The 18,453-nt window shown below is 42.7% G+C and overlaps 1 pseudogene across 1 annotated transcript in view; it reads right to left on the bottom strand.

Annotated features, from left to right (window-relative positions):
* Positions 1–6,347: 6,347 nt before the first annotated feature.
* The window catches only part of LOC143262196 (cytochrome P450 4C1-like), an 18,293-nt pseudogene continuing 6,187 nt past the window's right edge, over positions 6,348–18,453 (bottom strand). The window contains exons 3-6 of the transcript XR_013036100.1: positions 8,365–8,434; positions 7,680–7,806; positions 7,341–7,581; positions 6,348–6,674 (exon numbers count right to left, since the gene is read on the bottom strand). The product of XR_013036100.1 is annotated as a cytochrome P450 4C1-like (transcript). The remainder of the gene's footprint in view (positions 6,675–7,340; positions 7,582–7,679; positions 7,807–8,364; positions 8,435–18,453) is intronic.

Below are 18,453 nucleotides of genomic sequence, written 5' to 3'. Positions count from 1 at the left end.
TATACAAGCGGGCACCGGGTTATTCTTCATAAAAAAGAAATGAAAATGATATGGAATAACATCTTTTTTTTAGGATTTTGTTTTCGAGAAAACCAGATTTGAATCCTTGCTTCATACATACGTTTTTCCAGCTATAAGCGATGTACATCGCTTAGCAAATTTTCAATCTCGATTTTCTCGAATACTAAATCCCAAACAAAAAATATTCTTCTACACTTTCTTCATGTTTTTTTATTTGGAATTACATGGCGCCGCAACATAATTCTTAGTTAAATATGCTATCACTTTTCCTACTATATTTCCATAAAAATTCTTTTTTTCTAAGTAAAATTGTTTAAACTGGCGTAACATAATTTATTTCATTTGTGTATGTTCATAACAGTAATTTACAAATCTGTATAGTATTAGAATCTTGGTTATTACCTTAAATAAATCTAAATTACCTTAATTTTAAAGTGTGCTATCTATTCGTCCGGCACTGTAGCCCGTTGAGTTTCTTCTTCTTTGAGCTTCTTCACATGTCGCGAAGTAAAGATATTTTTCTACCAGAAAGTATCAGTGCACATTTCATTTTACATCCACTTCCAATACATACATATTTTATGCATAGCACATTTATTCGTGGCGTCGAATAAAATTTTCATCTTTTATCTGTATCTTTATTTGAAGGCTACGCGCGCGAATAGATTTGCGGATGACTTTTGCCAGAATTTAGAAGATTCAAACTTTTACATACTTGAATATACCTTCATAAAGTAGGGATTGAAAACAATTATGACATCGGTTTCAGTTCGTAAAAGAATTATGGAGAACCCAAAAATTCTCATCAAACAGTTTCCATTGTTTAAAACCGATATTATATGGATTCCATGACTGTTAATTTCCAGTTCAGTGTGATAGCCAGATAGGTTAAGTGTGTTAATTACTGTGCCCATTAAAGTGGCGTCCGAAAGTTTTCGACAAATTATATGGTTTTCTTTATCTATGGTGCACTTCGTAAAAAACATTTAAAATATATGTAGATGTCTTTTACATAAATACGAATTTTATTAGAATTAAAATATATAAGGAACACAAAATATTTAACAAAATATAAATAGTAGTTTTCGATCGTGTTACTGTGCCTTGTAAGAATGAAAAGTTAACTACTGCGTGCTTGTTATTGAGCCTTTTCTAGTTATCATCTGTATCTAAATTTCTGTATACACTAAAATATTGAACATCAAAATAATCTTTATAATATTTTCAATATGTGTTTTGTATAAACTTTAATTTCTGTATATTTAATTCTCAATAGTATTTGATATGTATTCCTTATCTATTTTGATGTTTTTTATTTTATTTTCTATTTTACCACATTCATGCTTTTATTAGATCTTTCATACTTGCACACTTATGTGTATGTATAGTTGGTATTCGTACATCTACTGTATACATATATACATAAATGTGTAGTAGATACATATACATACATATATATATATATGTCATATTTACGAGACAAGGAATTAATTGTTTAATTAATTTTTTCTCAAGCGTCTATTAATTACAAATTTTTCGTCAATACAAAGCACTTATTTTTTCTTTTTCGTTTCATTTATGAGAAGTCATACTAAAAATATAGTTTCTGGATGAATCAGACAGATACGAGTAACTTAATTAAATCGTTACTTATCTCACATTCTTCGCATCGTTCCTGACATCTACTTGTCGGTAAACATGTTATTATGTTGGATAAACAGAGTCCAAATAAACGGAGGTCTACTGTAATAGCAAAATTGTATCAAAGTAATTTAGTTATTGTCTAGTATATTAGTATTTCTATCATCTAGGAAAAATTCAAATCATTTGATCCAGTTTTAAAGAAGTTGTAGTAATTTATCTCATCCTCGCATAATTTTAGTGTGTCATCACTAACGCCGTGATATTGCTATGGCCTTGTATTTTATCAATTTTCTCGCTACGCGAATACTAAGGTTCGACGGAGTCTGCAAATACGTGTGTTGCGGCACGCGCCGCGCCTCCTTTGACTCGAATACCCAGAAGACAACTCATAATACAATGACATAACTTTTTTTTAATTTTAACATTTTAATACTTATTTTTCAAATATATTCCTGATACTTATCTGATTAAAATGACACCAAACATGATATAGTTTGGACAAATATTTCTGTTTACAATAGAATCAAAGACGACATAATTTCGATTACATTTATTTATCAAATACTTAATGTGTAATTCATTTTATTTTATTATCGTTGTAGTTTACGTTTCTTCTTTCTTCCTCCTGAGAGCCTAATAAAAATTGTGTGACATGTGTTGGGGTGCATCGTTCTCCTGTAATCGTACTTATAATGTCTAGTTAATCATGTTCAAGCTTTCTCGTGTCTGATTGAATGGGATGAGCATTTTTATATAAAGATCCTTCCATTCCGAAAAGCGATGAAACGTATAAAAGAGCCTTAGAAATAGTAAGGAATTTAAAATTAGTTAATGACCATGTAAGACGAGGCTTGAAGTTTATCACCGAATGTACTAACTTATTAAAGAAAAATGAATATAATAAACAATTCATTTTACAAGTATTAGAAGATTATCGGTGACGTCATCCAGATGCCAGCAAATCAATCTGAATAAAAGCCGTATATTGACCAGTATGTAACATTGTATAAGATATTTCAATTAATTTTATTCTAACGTATAATTTCAAATTAAGTCTCGATAATATTATATACATGTAAGATTATATTTTCATTAAAAAATATTTAGTACCACCTCTAAAACAGTGGAACACATTTATATTAAAATTAACGTAAATAATAGAAATTTCAAATCTTTGATCCCGATGCGACACCGGTTACCGTTGTCCAGTCGCTTTGAAATTTTGCGCACATTATTTCTTCACTCTCAAAAATCATTTTTTACACATGTAACTAAGGAACACCCTTGTGGTTACTTTTTCTTGTACCTCTGCCCTGTTTGGCGGAGGAAATGGTCATCGCCTTACCATATTTTTCTAATGCTAATTTTGGGGATTTTGCGAGGCCACGCTGACCGTGCGACCGCTCAGCCCCGTGGCGGTACGCGGTTGGCGATGATTTTATCAGCGAAATCCACCGTGTACGTGAAAGTAGTAAAAGAACAAAATCATTACCGGACATGCGAACACTAACCCCTTCCCGTGCCATTTAGCTCGACGAAACTCGACTACCCAAGCGGTAGCCGTCAAAGCGCGCTAAACAGACCAGACCAGACTGATGCTCGAGGACAGTGGCAATACGAGCCGAAATGTAAATACTAGTAGTAGTATTGATGTAAATACTAGAAGTAAACGCTAATCCTTTTACTTTTATAGATATCATAATTTTATTATTGTTGTGTACGGCACAAAATAATTGCCGGAGGTCGTAAGGAGACGAAATGATGTAGTCCGACGACGTGTCGCTCGCTGAGGTATTTCGGACTCCACAGTCAGTCCACGTAAACTTGTATAAAATGTGTTGCGCACGGCGCAAAAGAATTGTTAATAATTACGATTGTTGGAGCACAGCTCCGTTCAGCGTAGAAAAGTGAAGCACGGTTTCGGATGGGCGCAAGGGCGCAGAATTAAACACGTGACGTTAACGACCGAAATCTTGACAATCCAAATTGTATTGCGTTGCACTGTATTGTATCGAATTGTAACGGTTATCGAAATGTGCGGCAGTATATATAGACACCTGGCCGATGTTCAAGGGGAAGCATCGTCAGGTGTCGATGGCCTGGTCATTGTCTTCTAAGGCAAAAACGCCGCGTATACATACGGCCGAGGCGAGCGTTTGACGGTCGGGCCAACGCACGTTGATTGTGTTATTGTCTTGCCGCCTCGCCGTTTATTCGACAAAATAGGTGCCAAACCAGCGTGGCACACGCGCGGCGCTTAAGAGCGGTAACACGGCGACGAGTTCACGCCACGTCTGGTTGAGCTCGTCCGGGAGCGGAGCATCCCAAACCGCACCCCCCAGCCATACCTCCTGCAGCAATATTTTTGCTTTGATTACTGCCGGTGCCGCCCAGCCCAGCGGGTCGTACAAGCGCGCGATCACCGATATCACCGCTCTCTTCGTGACCGACGGAGCGGAGTCTGGGACGACGGTGAACCCGAAGGAGTCGGAGTCCGGACTCCAATTCACCCCCAACACGGGATGGTGCTGTTGAGCAGCTCCCGTGAGGTCCACCGCCGCCATCTTCTGGCTATTCGCCAACACCAGATGGGTGTTGACTGCCCATTTTCCTAGCTTGAAGCACCCACGCCCTAGGAGGCGTGTGAGCTCGTCACGGCAGGCTATAGTTTCCTCTACCCCGTCAGCGCCGAAGAGAGCGTCATCAACGTAGAAATTCGAGCGCATTATCGCTCGCGCACGAGGGAAGTGTGCTCCCTCGTCTTCGGCGAGCCGCAGTAGGACACGCTGAGCTAGGTGTGGGGCGCAGGCCGTCCCGTAGGTGACGGTGGTGAACCGGAATTCGCGAGGCTCTTGCTCGGGCCCACGCCGCCATAAAATCCGCTGCAGATCCGCGTCCTCCTCGTGCACGCGGATCTGCCGAAATATCTTCTCGATGTCGGCCTTGAGGGCGAATCGCGGGACTCGCCAGCGCAACAGTACCGAGAAGATGTCTCGCTGCAACTTCGGCCCCGTCAGTAAGTAATCGTTGAGCGACAGTCCGTTGGAAGTGGGGCTAGAGGCGTTGAAAACAACGCGGACGCGCGGTGTTCCCTCCACGTTCCGCTTGACCACTGGGTGGTGCGGAAGGAACACCGAGCCATCATGCGGTCCCTGAAGGGCCTCCTCCATATGCTCGAGGGCCTCATATTCGGCCAGAAAGTCCCGCTACGCGGTCTCCAACTGACTGTCGTCCCTGAGTCGGAGCATGGCTAGGGCACGGCCCTTTGACGAGCCGAGAGCGAGGGGTGGTTCGGTACGCAGGGGTAACCGAACCACGTATCGTCCGTCCACCCGCCGTGAGACGGTTTTGACGAAATGTTCCTCGCACCTCGACTCGTCAGGGGAGAGAACAGATTTGGGACTCGCCTCCTCGAGCTCCCAGAACAATCGCAATTGATGCTCCAACTTCTCCTCCGCGCGACAGTGCAGGGACGCCACGGAGGGATCGGGATCGTTCGCGGGTGTCGACGCGGCGCCCGAGACGACCCAACCGAATACCGTTTCCTGCGCGATGGGCTGGCCGGTTGTTCCGCGGCGCAGGCCGGGACCGATCACATCACCGTAACGATCGGCCCCGATTAAGAGATCTGCTGGGAGATCTAAAGTCGAATCAGGGTCCGCTAAAACGAGGTCCTGCAGATGCGGGTAAACGCGAATATCGACGGTCATCTTGGGCGCGTACCCGGTTAGTCTCCGGAGGACGAACGCGGAAAGCGGCACAGGAGCGTTCCCGCGCCCAGTCAACCGTAAGACCAGGTCGACCCGCGAAGTCACGCGACCCACCGTCGCGTCCCCCGCACCCGTCACGGTGATAGCCGGGGGCCGCTTCGGAATGCGGAGGGCCGGGACGAGGGATTCGGAGACGAAGGTCGCCTCCGATCCCTGGTCCAACAAGGCCCTCATCGGCCTTACCCTCCCCCCCCCCCGTCGCGTGTCTCTACCCATAATAGAGCGGTCGCGAGCAGTACGGCCCTCCTCCTGCTCCAGCGTGCGACGCAGGTGTGGACCGCAGACGATGCGGAGATGTTCGTCGCTGCCTCCCGCCCGGGTTCTACCGCGGAGGAACACGATGTCACGGGGTTTCCCGAACGGAGGCAGTTGAAGCAGCAACCGCGCGCCCTAACGAAATCCCGGCGCAGGTTGAGCGCTATGCCCCTGAACGCAGGGCACCGGAACAGCGGGTGGTTGTCGCCGTACTTCCGGCAACGGCTCGCCGTCGTCGTCGCCATCGCGTGGGAGCGTACCGGTGGTGGAGGTCGGGCCGGCTTACGCTCCGCGGAGGTAGCCGAGGGCTCCGGAGCCATCCTGAGCTCCGCGAAGGACCCGGCCCGATGCTCCAGGAACTCGTCGAGACTGGTGTACGTGGGTGGATCAACGGCGGCGCGGATCTCGTGGATCGACTTTGGATCGAGTTTTTCCACCGTTAGGTGGACCAGCAGGTCGTCCCAGTGGTCCACCGGCCGCCCCAAATTTCGCAGCTGGGCCAACGCCTCGTTAGTGCGACGACGCAGCAAGGCGAGACCGCTGCCGTCGCGATCGCGGGTGAGCGGCGCAAGGGCCAGGAAGCTCGACAGGAGCGCACTGACGACCAGCCGCTTCCGGGCATACGTCCTGACCAAGGCCGCCCACGCGATGCCAAAGTTCGCCGCTGTCACGGAGTAGTGAGCAATGTCGGACACTGCTTCCCCCTCTAAAGCACCCTTGAGTTACTGTAGTCGCTGGACGTCGTGAAGAGTCCGGTTCTTCACGACCAGCGACTCAAACTGATCCGAGAAGCTCGGCCACTCCGTGTAGCAGCCGGCGAACCTTGGCAATGGGAGTCGCGGTAGCTGCGCCACGGGCGCGCTACAGGACTCTGACACCCTAATCTGGCTCGCAGGAGTCAGCGGAGCAGAGCGGAGCAGAGCAGAGCAGAGCAGAGCAGAGTAGTTCCCGCAACGTTATAATATTCGTCCAGAATTTTCTCCTCTAGAGAAACAAAGATAGCTTCATTTAGATTCGTCGACACCGACAAGCATCTTGTGGCACTCGGTAAAAACTCGACGAACATGTCGCTGTTCCTCGCGCAGAACAGTATAAATACTAATAAAATAAACTAAATACGCGACGTCGGACAAATATCGGATAAATTGCTTCGCTTTCGTCATCCGCCGTCCCTCTTTTATCATCCACGTTTATCCTTTTCCATCGGTAAAATTGATGGGAAAACGTTGTTGTTTTCTTAACCCTTTGCGCTCGAAGCCGTTTCAACTGTAAACCTAAAATAATTGTTCCGTCTTACAGTGTTCCCATTTTACATGACAGGGTGCAAATCTAAACTTTCTTGATATAAGAATTATTTCGATGATACAAACATTCTAGCGGTGCCTCGGAGTGCACCACTCGAGGGTTAACTCGCAAAGGGTTAATACATACTTCCAATAACAGTTTTATCTCCGCATCTATGTTCCTCTTTGAATGTTGTTCCACTCGTTTACAAAAAGGTTTGTAAAGTTTATACCATTTTTCTCGCCGAGTCTTTGCCTGAACTGCGTCTCGAACGTGCTCGATAATTTTTCGCTCGCGTGCACACGATTCTCATGGTCGATACCAGAAGGGTTGAATTCGCTGGCGCGTCGAGCGTTGCCAGTACACTCGTCTGATACTCCGGATAGCGACCTAACACATAAAGGATCCAGGACACGCTGGTGGCCGTGGTATCGTGACCGGCGAACATGAACGTGTTCACCTCGTTCCGAATGTCCTCGTCGGTGAGGGCGTCGCCGTTCTGCGACAGATCTAACAGCAAGTCCAGCAAAGTCTGGTACTTGGTAACCCGTTCCTCCGCGTTTCTCTTCTCCTTCGCTTGCCACTGGCCCTTCCTCCCCGCGATGATCTGCGAACAAGATCATTGTACGTGACACACGTGGCCCTCGACGCCATTCACCCTTTATGCACCTCGTTCGGGTTAGACGGTGGGATGAGAATATTTACTTTGTCGACAAAGCCGTGAACGACGCGCAATGCGCGCTCGTGATTTTTGCCCCATCTCGTTAATTTGAAGATCGGATCGAAATACATCCAGACGTTTAGGAATCTTCTTTGGGAGATCGAGGCCAATCTGAGAAGACGACGGAATATTCATGTCGAAGTGTAACTTGCATATTTTTCGACTGAATGTATTTTATTCAAGTTTTTTAATTAGCTTCCCCTTGGCCAGGCTCGCGCAGAGTTACGATCGAATTGCTCGAGATATTTTAATGAATAAAGGTTACATCGCAATTCAATCGCGTTGTAATTCTGACACATCGTGATTCAATTACATTGTAATTCGATCGCATTGCAATTCAATTACATTGTCATTCGATCACATTGTAATCTGTGATTCGGATCTCTATTCAATTCGATTCAATTACAATGCAATTCGTAATTGCAATCGCAGCACAATTGCAAAATACTGGACAATTAAATTGCATGAATCGCAAATGACGATGCAACCGAATTGAAAATCGCGAATTAAAAAATAATAAATTAATAAGTAAGACTTCGAAAACATTGAGACATTAAAGTCGCGTTCGGTCCAGTATCGAAGAAGTTAATTGCGTTTTGAAAGATTTAATAATAATAATATTAGGTGAAATTATAATATATTCTTTGGAAGACGAGAAAATTTACTTACGTATCGACAGCCTGTACGTATTCGTTTTTTAAATCCGTTTGCGCGTTGATGTGGCATCTCTTGGAGCTATCTGTAAAAATAGTGTACGTGACCGTTAAATGCAATTACGCAATAATATATCTGTTGATAAATATGTAATTTTACATATAGCGCTGTCGCACGTGAACGTACGTAATTTTATATTTCCTATCTTCTAAATCATTTAATCCTTCGCGTTCTCGACCGGTGATTCGCCACTCAAAATTATATTAATATATTAATTGTTATTATAATAATCATAATAATTATAATAACAATATTATAATACTATGATCATATAATAATATAATACGTTCCAACATATTTTTAACGTTATAATAATCGCAATAATGATATAATAATATCTGAATAACGGTCCGAAAAAATGATTGCACAACGAAATATTTGATTTCGCGCGGAACGACGCAACAACAGGGTGACGTAACGGGGGTTAGTTTTTTATTGCGCGAATTGCGCGGCGTTTCGGTTTCGACTTGTTTCAAAGGAGAATAGTAACAGTTGTATTTTTTGTGCCGACTCGCGGTCGTCTGTATACTCTAATAAATCGGGGCGCGGCTGTAATACGTCACGAGGATGTCGAAAACAATACGTCAAACTCTAAGTTAATTACGAGTCGCAATATTCATTTTCATACGCATCTATAAAACGCACTTAAATTATACAAAATGAAAATCCTACAAATCGGAGAAATTATTGAAACATTCATTCTGTATTATATTCACAGTTAAAATGTCTTCCGATATGAAACCGGTTGACATATTACTTGAAAAATGATTGCACAACGCAATGTTCGACTTCGCGTGGAACGACGCAGCAACAGGGTAGTGGGGATACAACGGGGTCTGTCTTCTCATTCCACGCGTACGCAAGCAAATTGCGCAGTGTTTCTGGTTTCGACCCGTTTTAAGGGAGAATAGTAACAGTTGTATTTTTTGTGCCGACTCGCGGTCGCCTGTATACCCTAATAAATCGGGGCGCGGCTGTAAATACGTCGCGAGGATTTCGAAAACGTAATACGGTAACGCGACGGGGAGAGATTAATTACGAGCCACCCTGTCGAACGGGTGGGGCGACGCGACCGCTAGTCCGACATTCGCGAAGTCATTTGCTCGGCAGCCTCAGTTCGCGAAGGGTGGGTCCGCGGACCGCGATCGCGTGCTCCGTCATTCCTCGAATCATTTGCTCGGCGATTTCGAATCGAAAGGGGTTGGTCCGCTATATTCCCGGTCACCTTATCCTCCGGCATTATCGGCGTTCGCTAAATTCTATTCTCCGGTTATTTCGTATCATCCGCTGAAATATTTAATTGACACATCGGCTCGCCGGGATAATTGGCGCTTGATCGCGCTTCATCTCGCCCGAGGTCACGCTTAATTTCGCTTGAAATTGCGTTCGATCATCCGGCTTGAGATCGCGCCTGATCTCTCCGTTGAGATCGCGCTTGAGATCGCGCTCGCGGCCGCGATTTTCACGTCGCAGATTCGACGTTCTATTTATGTATTCGACCGTGGGCCTCGGTTACACCGTATTCGGGTGGATTTTCGGCTGACCATTGCATCATTTTCCTCGAAATCCAAGGAGGACAAAATCAATCGCGATAACAAAGACTGCTACGTGGTACGTCGCAGCTCTTTGCTTATTCATTCTAATCTGTTTTCGCATTGCGATCGAATTTAACCGAATTTTGTATTGCTGTTGCAGATCTGAAGACGATGGCTGCTGCAAATGACTGCTGCAAATGGCTACTACAAATGACTGCTGAGATCGAGTGGCAACGTGTCGGGCTTCGTCGAGGAAGCAGGGTTGTTAGTATAATTTTCAATTATTTAAATTATTCAATTAAAATTGAATAATTATTTTGTGAACGATGACGGACGGTATTTTAATATGTCTCTGCTTTTCTTTTTGTTCCAGGACTCTAACGTAACGCTCTCCGCCCAACAAGTAGTGAGTGAATGTTCAGAGATTTCCTTTTTTTTATTACGTAGATAACGTAGACAATTTTGACGAGTACAATGACCAAAGGATTGCCCTGCAATCCTTTGAGTGGTAATCAGTTTTCTAGGTAGGTAGGGTCTTTTCGCACATCGCGATTTCCTTCGATTGTTTCATATTGTAAATATTATTATCTCGAAGCTGCCGAAAAATTGATCTTTTGCATACGCGATTGTCATAATACGAATATTTGAAGAATTACGTTGGTGTAATTGCTGCACCAATGTATCAAATAATAACGTTGTTCCGTCTAATTACATTAGTGGTCACGTGCGAAAAGACGTTTCGCGGTAGGTAAATCAATATTTGATTAAAGTTTCCAAATAATGGAGTTTCTTAAATTAAATTGTTTGTAAATTTTGTGAATTTATTAAAAATGTTTCCTTCTGTCACTTCATATATATATTACATATCTATTCTCTTGCATGCTTCAATTAAATCTTGCTTCAATAAATTCAAACATCTTCTCAAACTAGTACAGTCATTTTTCAATAACTTGATTTAGCATCTTAGCCCGAGAAACTAATTACCCTTTTTAGTTAGGATTTTCAGTGATCCGAGGTTCCATGCTCGTTGCTCGAATCCTTCTCGGTTGGGTGCGAGCAACGGCGCATGGGACGGTATTAATAACAATTATAAACCGCGACTGACAATGACTAGCGCATCGTGCACGACATAATCTCCACTTGTATGGTGTGTTAGGCTTTAGTGGGTTTTGTGTCGGTTCTCTTTGAGATCAGAGCTAGCTTTAACCTTGAGCATATTCCATACGATCCGCGCCGTACAACGCGGATCTATGAAATATGTGTGCACAGAATGCTTATTTTCCATTCTCACCGGTAGAAATATATAATAATATAATATACAAATATAATAAATATAATATATATGAAAATATAATCGAAGTTCTCGCAAGAGCCCTTAAAGAAATTCAACGAAACGATACACGACTATTATTATTAGTCTGTTAGAGTCTCGTCCGTGATACAAACTTCCCAATTGAAATTCGATGATATCGCAATGATCGCTACCATTGTCAGTCGATTTCAGTAACTAACATGTACCTTAGAATCGAATAAATGGGTCATGTTGGGGTGTCAGAGTGTGTCCCGGGACATGCTCCGCAGGCTAGCACCTCAGCGTATGTGTGAGAACCGTGGAGTGAATGTGTTGGTACGATTGCTTTGCCATATTTTTAAATATAGCGTTAGGCAGGATAGGTAACTTGCCTTATCGGTGTGTGTGTTTAAATGGTTAGGTAGGGCCGGGGCCGGCTATCGCCTCTTTACGGGTAGGCCGCGATTCGAACGGTAGTCGGCCACCGGTAGGGCTCGAAGGGTGCGACTCGAGGCCGATTCGAACGTTGCACGACGTTCGATTAGAGGCCTCGAGATCGATCCTTCGAGGATTCTCTTAGCTTCCGTGGTCGCGGACGCGTACGCGCGGGAATTAGGGCTTTCGAAAAGAAACGATACCGGCTCCATTGCACCAACAGCATTGCACATAGCTGCGGAGCACGTGTAAGGTTCTAGGGACATCAGGCGAATCGCCGAAGAAAAGAAGAGGCCTAAAGAGGATGAAGAGGCCCCTCCGACAAACTGTCGAGGGGCCAACTGTCGTTACCACTTCGTCACTGTACTCGTACGTAGAAATATTAGTTGTAACAATAGTGTAGTAGTAGTATAGTAGTTTGAACATGGGCAGGCCTCGTCGCCCCAACGATCAGCGCAGACGGGCACGTCCGCGACTTGCGAATAGCGTTGCGAAACGATTACGCGTTGCTTGAATTCATTTTGAACAGAGACACGTAAATTAGCGTTGCGAATCAAATAATCGCGAGTTTCAATATAGCGTTGCGAACGAAACGAAACGATCGCAATTTCCTTTTATTTCTTGTGTGCATCATAGCTTTAAAAATAGCGTTGCGAACGAAACGATCGCGTTTCTTTGCATTTCTTGTGCATCGTAGCTTTAAAGATAGCGTTGTGAATACGATCTCGCGTTGTGATCTGATCTGTTTTCAAGATTTTTGCAATTCCGCTCCCATTCGGAGAGACCGCTTCATTCCGCTTGCTGGAACAACCGTCCCGGACGAAGAGGCGCATCCGTCCTGGCGTTACGACGTCCAGGCGGGTGGGTGGTGCGTAGCGTAGGAATCCGGGGTGGATTCCAAGGATCTGGGGACAGACCCTGTCGCTAGGCTATCTCGAAATAATAGCGTCGCGATGATACCTCCACGCGTTGTCTTAGCGTCGCGATCATATTTGCCAACGCGTTGCTTTTTAGCGTTGCGAAACAAATGCCGCGCTGCGAGTAGCCGTTCCAAGGATCGCAGCTTCATCATCATTATCATCATCATCATCGTCGTCGTCTCGCAATCGTTGATCCCCCTTTTAGAGTTGCGTGAATATAAATGAAAGTGCACGAGAGAGTTTTCAATTTCCGAATCGAGCTAATTAACATCGAAATCAAGAATGCACTGCTCGCGTTGCTGTTGACAGATAATATTTAACTTACTATTTAACTAAGATACTATTTAACGAAATTTTATAGACTAGCGTTGCGAAAATTGCGCGTTTCTTTCCACCCCTTTCGCTTCGATTTCCTCTCTGCACGCGAGATATAATCGTAATTCGCCTGTTCGGGTTGTTCTCGCGAGACACCGGAAGATCGGTACAGGGAGCACGAATGTTTTATTCCTTCCCTTTTCTTTTTTGTGGGGGGAGGAGTGCGAACACGTGGTGCATACGCCCACCGGACCATTGCGTAGAACAGAAACTCGTTGTTGCATTCCAAGATCAACAAGTTGCAGCAATTGGCGCGACATCGCGACGCGCGTTGCTCCGTCCAAGTTTTCGCGGTGCGATACAACGCGCAACCCTTTGTGTGCGTGTCCTCGGTCGTACGAAAGTGTCGACGTAAAAAAAAGACGCATTGAGTTGTGTCACCTATGTCGGCACGCACGACGATACCGTTGCAACCGTTGCATTAGCATCTAATGCAGAGGGTGCCGTGGTATCGAAGCGCCTTGCGTTTCGAGGAGTAAATCGTGTGTAGATTTCTTTTGGACGTAGCGACGCGTGTCTTTGCCAATCGATGGTGCGTGAGCGTAAAATGCTGGGAACGTAACAACGCGTTTCAGGGCATGTCATACTTTTCGAAAAAAACGCAGTGGTTCGATCGCGTTGTAGCAGTAAATTTTGCGAGAATTTTTTTATCATGCAACCTGTTTCGTGTCTTGTCGTTTTCGAAAGAAGGGACAAGGTATCGAAACAGGTGTAGATCGATGGAGGGAATGAGGGGTTCGTTGCGACTTGCAAAATCGATTTTCCGGTGTGAAGTTGATTATTCGGATGATAGAGTTGCGATGAATTTGTGAGATGCGAAGTTAGAATGGAATTACGATTGTATTGAGTGTGCAGGGAGGATGATACATTGCAAACGAATTAAATAGTTCGCGTCGCGTTTGCATTTAGAGTCTCGTCGCGTTGCGTTTGCATTTAGCGTTGCGCGGTAAAAAATTATAGTGCACGGGAGCTTTCCATTTTTTGAGTTCAATAAGTTAGCGTTGCGACGAAGAATGCACTGAAATCGCGTTTGCTTTCGGACAGCAATGTCTATAACCTGAAAATAGCGTTGCGCGAATATGGTCACGCGTTTGTTTGAAATATGCGTGTCCAGAATTATGGTACTTGCAGGAAATGAGACGGGTTACCGAGGTCATTTGAAGTAGTCTTTTTCCTTGACGAAAATGCAGTCCGCGGCTTCGTTTGCGAGTTATTAGCGAAAAACAGCGACCAATGAGAGGCGAGAGATCGTCTGGCGCGAGGCGGCCGTGACAATTAGTGGACAGGGCCCAGTTCTGCTGATTGGCTCGGTCTCCTAGCGTTAGGCGAGCTTCTCGTCTCTCATTGGCCAGTGTTCCTCGTTAGTAACTCGTGGACAAAGTTTGCTCAAAGATTTACAAAGTAGATCGATATAGTAATTAATTGATTTTAGTTTAAAGTAATTCATTGATTTCGAAGTAATTCATTTACGAATTAATTACTCGGAGGCCGCGAATTGCATTTTCGCTAACGAAAAAAGTTGCTTCGAATAATCGAGAGAAACTCTCGTTTCTCGGAAGTATCATCATTTCGGGACACCCTGCATATCGAGTGGACTACCATTATTAAATATATTTCTTATTTTATATAATATTATATTTATTAAATATATTTATTATTTTTTTTAGATTTTTCCTCATAATGATGATAAATTCTTGATGATAAATAGATAAATACCGTAGGGAAATCAATCACCGAACAGTGATTGATTAACAGGGAGTAGCGTCCCTAAGGTACCCGAATCGCTTGGGGTTTTGGGGGGTTGGAGGGTTGGAGGGTTGGGTGGTTGGGCGGTTGGGGGGTTGGGGGGTTGGGGGGTTTCAGGTTTTCGTCGCTGGACATCACTAGACTGCGGATTTTTTCTATTTCGGCAAAAGTCGGTGATCTATATTATAATTTCAACTTTTCTACAAAATTATTCGTGAAATAACAAAAATTTCCATTTGGCAACAACAACTCTTACAATCGATGTATTTTCCTTGATTTTGCATTGAAAAAATCCGCAGTCTGGACATCATCATACGAAGACGTCTCGTCCGCCGATGGATGCGTAATTTCGATAAGTTATTAACCCTTTCATGGGCACAATACGAATTTTCAAGATGACAGCACATTTGAACGGTAGGAATATTCGAGCCTGGTAGTCTATGCGCGCGCTAAAAGTGGGTGGAAAGCGTAGTTCTCGGTGCCTGTGAAAGGGTTAAGACTTAAGACAGTAGAGACTTCTTTATCGGAACATTTATTTTTATAATACTTTATTAGATAATTTAAGATAGAGAGATAGATATTGCAAAAATAAACCGTCGGATTAAAGAGTCTCTACTGCGTAGGTGTCACGCGTGTCTCGAATTATTGCGGCTAGATTCGCTTCTTTCGCAATAATTCGTTGACTATGTGATTAGTTATTAAGGCGTTAATTATTAAGGCGTTAGTTATTAAGGTGTTAATTAATAAGGGGCCACTTATTAAGGGGCTAGTTATTAAGGGGGTAGGTTATTTGTAATACCGCTTCGCTCTCATGGACGTGTTATGTCGCTTGCATCGACACTGCACGTGTAAGGTGCTTGCAGAACGACTAAACATGCGCTTCTGGTTTTGCTCCATCTATGGTCATTTAGCATGCCTTTCTATGTTTGGTCAAAGGAAAACCAAACTTTTTCGAATTAAAGTTCTCTCGAATCGAAGCATGTTTACTCGTCTGCAGTACCGCACGAACGGTAGTGCATCGCGAGATAACACGTATGTGGCACCGAAACGGTAAAACAAAACTTCTGTTAAGAAAGAAAGCCATAACGAGAGCCATAACTAGAGCCATAACTAGAGCCATAACTAGAGAGAGAAATTCCGGCTTCGTTCTGACTTTTTTTCTGATCTCCACTCGCAGCAACCTCCACGTGGTGAGATCCGGGCAATCGATGTAATTTTCAATTCTCAGTTTTCAATTTTTAATCTTCAATTTTCAATTCTCAATTTTCAATAATTTGTAATTCGAAAGGATCAGACCGTAACAGATTGAAAATTGAAAATTACATCGAGCTAATGGCTGCGAGATACATTTTTCAAATACGTCGATAACTATATAAATAAGTATATATAGATATAAATATAATAGTAAATATAAATAATATATAATTAAATTGCTGTTCAATTTATATTTTCCAGTTTCGTGAGTTTCGTGGTTCGAATATATGTATATATATGCGCCGAATCAATTTATTGTTACAAAATCGTGAAACGTCGCGTCTTAATGCAAACGTGGTATACAGAATGCATACTCGGTTCTCGCTAAGAAGCTTAAATATCTCTGGAACATCGCATAATTTTTATTAATCGATGTTCGAGTCGATATATCGTGGGAGAGCTGTTGTCAAAAAGATCGAAACACAGTGAACTGTCAAACGAGAAAAAATACTTCCCAAAATCGTCAAGTAGATGTGAAAATATTTTTTAGTATCAATATAATATTAAATAGTCGATGATAATTTTCGAAGCATTTGTATCTCAACGAAGCCGATCGATTGAATATGATTTCGAAGACAACAGATTTAACGATCACCAAACGTCGCGATGATATATTTCTGGAACCCAGCCACATATAAAATAACATATACACATTAATTAATAATCAGCTTTTCCGGTATTTTACGTTGATCCATCGGAAACCGGATGAATATTTTTGATTTTTTAGCTACGGTTACTTTTAATTTCGGTTCTTTTTTTAACTGTTATATATTACATTAATTAATTTTTGTTTATTATAGAATTAGAATATATTAGATTACTATATATATTAGAATGAACGAACGATAATGCAGAATTTTCTTTTATTTTAATAGATTAATTTCTTATTCAATATTCTATACAGCGTGTCCATAATTATGTTAACCCCCGGAAAGGGATGATTCCCGAACTATCAAAAATTGATCGACACATTCCTGAATCTCTTTCGTGTATTATCGAAACTCTTCTCTTTTTGTTTTTATTATTATTATTATCATTAACTATCGGAATCTGATTTGCAATTTCGTCGATTAGGTGAAAATATCGGCACTCCTGTACGAAATAACCGATCGTACCAAACAATTGGCTGAACCGCATGCTCGGTTGGATAGCGACAAGAAATTTCAAAGTCGTGCGACCGCGACGAGCATTCCGAAAGCTTCGGCACGCATAATCGAGCTTTCGAAACCACGGCAGCCGTATCAACACCCTTCCAAGCCTATCGGTTACGTTTCACGCGGTGCTCTACACGCGTTTCAACGGTGGCGATAGTTGAGCCTGGGATCCATATGCGCACTAAAAGTGGGCGCTAAGCTTAGTTCATAGTGCCTACGAAAGGGTTAAATGATTCGAAGTAACACCTTCCCTTGGCGAAAATGCCTTTTATTTTTGCCGTTCGCTGAAAAGGTAGAGAGACCCTTCTGTCAATTATGATAGGAGTATTTTTGCTAATTATGGTAGAAACATTTTTGCCAATTGCGAAGAGAATACTGTAATTGAAATTCGAAGGATGCGTATTAGTTCTCGCTCCACGGTGGCATGTGTTTCAGTCATTTCAAAAATTTGCGTCCGTAGTCAGATGATTTTTAGGAAAAAACATTTTCTTTTGTAGCCACGCAACGTATAATTGAGTTGTCGAGACCGTAAAGGAAGCGAAGGGCAAAGGGCAAGAGAACGAAAAAGGTGTATGGTAGCAAATCATGGTAATTATTACTTCGATATTGGTATAAATTCTCCGAAATAACTGTTGCAATTTTAGTAGGAACTTGTGGTACAAAATATCAGATGCAACGGTAACCTTGTGAGATTGTTTTTTTTTATTTAATGTTAATGCAAATTATTCGAGAAAATATTCCTCATAGAATTCGTAAACACGCGAGCGAGCTAATAATAAATTTGTTCGGACAACTTGTTTTCCAACTTATTAAATTACTAATCTTCTTTTTCAAAAACAATGCCGCGTCTCTTGCAGCTATTTTGCAAAACACTCGAAGAAGAAGCAAGCTCACGAACATAGAAAATACGAGCGGAGAATGAAAAGAAAAAAGCTGAGGAGAGGAGGAAAACAATGTCCACCGAGGACGTCGGATTCCGATAGAACTATCATCGTGGTAGATTTAAAGTCCAAAAATAAGTAAACAAAAATTATTGTAGTATCACTTCGTAAGATTAGCATAATCTTCTCGATATCTATTCACGAAGAAGAATTAATTTAAAAATTAATCTAAATGTCTCGGCACTACTCTCGTGATCGGAGCAATGACCTTTTTCGATATGTATCAAGAAATTGATTTAATTGATTTACGGAATGAATCGCGAATGCCTGTTAAATTCGGTCTTTCTTCTAATTTAGTTCGATTGGAGAGTGATGAATTTTTTTAGAGAAAAAGAGAATTTTAGAGTTTTGAGAGAAAAAGAATTTTAGACTTTCGAGAACTGTAAACTTGCG

The sequence above is a fragment of the Megalopta genalis genome, unplaced genomic scaffold (genome assembly GCF_051020955.1).
Source record: "Megalopta genalis isolate 19385.01 unplaced genomic scaffold, iyMegGena1_principal scaffold0095, whole genome shotgun sequence".
Classification (NCBI taxonomy): Eukaryota; Metazoa; Arthropoda; class Insecta; order Hymenoptera; family Halictidae; genus Megalopta; species Megalopta genalis.
The sequence above is the reverse complement of the archived record's forward strand: the minus strand, read 5'-3'. Positions and strand labels throughout refer to the sequence as shown.